Raw genomic sequence first — 2,500 nt, 5'->3', positions numbered from 1 at the left:
ACACCCCCGCGCGCTCACCCCGCACGCCCCCGCGCGCTCACCCCGGACACCCCCGCACGCCCTCGCACACCCCCGCGCGCTCACCCCGCACACCCCCGCACGCCCCCCTCCCCCCCACACACCCCTGCGCCCCCACTCCCCTCGCACATGCCAAGCCCCATCCTATGCTATGTGCGATACATGTCCTACCAACAGCATATCAAAAGTGTTGTATAAAGCCTTGGACTATAAAAATATCATCAAACCCAATACCCGTGAAAAGGGAATGTTCATTTTCAATGCTTGTATTGTTGTGAATGTGGAGTGGTCGGGTTGTTGTAATTTTTTTCCTGGGAGCTAAGCAAAATGAAAGAATGATTCCCACAAAATTTCAGAATTTTTTGACCACTCTAGCTATTTTTTCTAATTTCTTATTATTTAATATTTAAAAATTCATTAAAAAAAATTGGTTGGTTGAAAAACTATGAAACTTGATTTCTAGATCCACTAGAATGTCCAATTCATGAATCAATTGAGTTCATGGAAAAAAAACATTCTAAAACTTGAGATATTTGACCGTATGACCGCTCAAAAAAATCGTATCTAGGCCTGGCAGACCAAAAATGCCTCAAAATGTACTATATAGGGGGGTGACTAGTCTGCATGGGCTGGCCACGGGGCTACCCCCTATATCTTCCGCCACCCCCACGCCCCAAGCACTATGCGCCGCACATGGGCATATGCTTGGGGCGTCGGGGTGGTGGTCGGAGGTCGAGGGCGGTTGACGGCGGTGGTGCGGTGGCGGAACGCGCACGGTGGGTAGTGTCGGAACGTTCCCGCGCGCTCGCCAGCCCCGCCCTGCCCCACCCGCGTGCGCCCCGCCCGCTTGCCCCCGCGCGCTCGCCCTCATGCTCCAGCGCGCGCGCGCCCTCATGCTCCAGCGCGCGCGCGCCCTCATGCTCCAGCGCGCGCGCGCCCTCATGCTCCAGCGCGCGCGCGCCCCCGCCCCGCCCCGCCCGCGCGTCCCAGCGCGCGCGCGCCCCCGTCCCGCCCCGCCCGCGCGTCCCAGCGCGCGCGCGCGCCCCGTCCCGCCCCGCCCGCGTGCTCCCGCGCGCGCGCCCCCCGCCCCGCCCGCGCGTGCTCCCCATCCATCACCCATTAATTGTGGAAGTACATGTGGAGTGGTCAGTTTGTTGTAAATTTTTTTCTGGGAGCTAAGAAACATGAAAGAATGATTCTGACAAAATTTCAGATTTTTTTGTCAACTCTAGATATTTTTTCTAATTTCTTATTATTTAATATTTAAAAATTCATTAAAAAAAATTGGTTGGTTTAAAAATTATGAAACTTGATTTCTAGATCCATTAGAATGTCCAATTCATGAATCAATTGAGTTCATAGAAGAAAACATTCTAAAACTTGAGATATTTGGTCGTATGACCGCTCAGAAAAATCATATCTAGGCCTGGCAGACCAAAAATGCCTCAAAATGTACTATATAGGGGGGTGACTAGTCTGCATGGGCTGGGCACGGGGGTACCCCTATATCTTCCGCCACCCCCATGCCCCAAGCACTATGCGCCGCACATGGGCATATGCTAGGGGCGTGGGGGTGGTGGTCGGCGGACGAGGGCGGTTGACGGCGGCCGTGCGGTGGTGAAACTTGCACGGTGAGGCAGTGTTGGGTGCGCCTTTGGGCGTGCGACATGAACCTTGTTGAGAATGGAATGTTGCGATGTTGCCTTCTAACTTGGGCTGGCTTGAGGATGGTTGATGGCTGGTACGATGATGAAACATGCAAGGTGTGGTGGAGTTGGGTGCCTTCGGGCGTGCGGCATGAACCTCGTTGAGTGTGTGACGTTGTGGTGATGCTTGGCTAGCCTTGGGCCAGCCCTATGTTTTGAAGGTGTGTGGTGCCAGAACATGTTCGATTGGTTGGAATCGGGTGCCTTTGGGCGTGCGACATGAGCCTCGTTGAGCACGGAATGTTGCGATGTTGCCTTCCAACTGGGAATCTCTAGTGTGAGGACTGTGGATGGTTGCTGGTACGATGACGAAACATGCAAGGTGGGGTGGAGCCGGGTGCCTTCGGGAGTGCGGCATGAACCTCGTTGAGTGTGGGACGTTGTTGTGGTATGCCTCCCTTCCTTGGGCTAGCCCTATGTTTTGAAGGCTGCGTGGTGGCGGAACATGCTTGGTGGGGTAGTGTCAAATGACTTTGGGCGTGCGACATGAGACTTGTTGAGCATGGAATGTGGCCTTCTAACTTGGGCTGGCTTGAGGATGGTTGATGGCTGGTACGATGATGAAACATGCAAGGTGGGGTGGAGTTGGGTGCCTTCGGGCGTGCGGCATGAACCTCGTTGAGTGTGTGACGTTGTGGTGATGCTTGGCTAGCCTTGGGCCAGCCCTATGTTTTGAAGGTGTGTGGTGCCAGAACATGTTCGATTGGTTGGAATCGGGTGCCTTTGGGCGTGCGACATGAGCCTCGTTGAGCACGGAATGTTGCGATGTTGCCTTC

Source organism: Cucurbita pepo, unplaced genomic scaffold (assembly GCF_057944985.1).
Source record: "Cucurbita pepo subsp. pepo isolate OVF unplaced genomic scaffold, ASM5794498v1 scafford_18, whole genome shotgun sequence".
NCBI lineage: Eukaryota > Viridiplantae > Streptophyta > Magnoliopsida > Cucurbitales > Cucurbitaceae > Cucurbita > Cucurbita pepo.
This window is presented reverse-complemented; position numbering follows the sequence as displayed.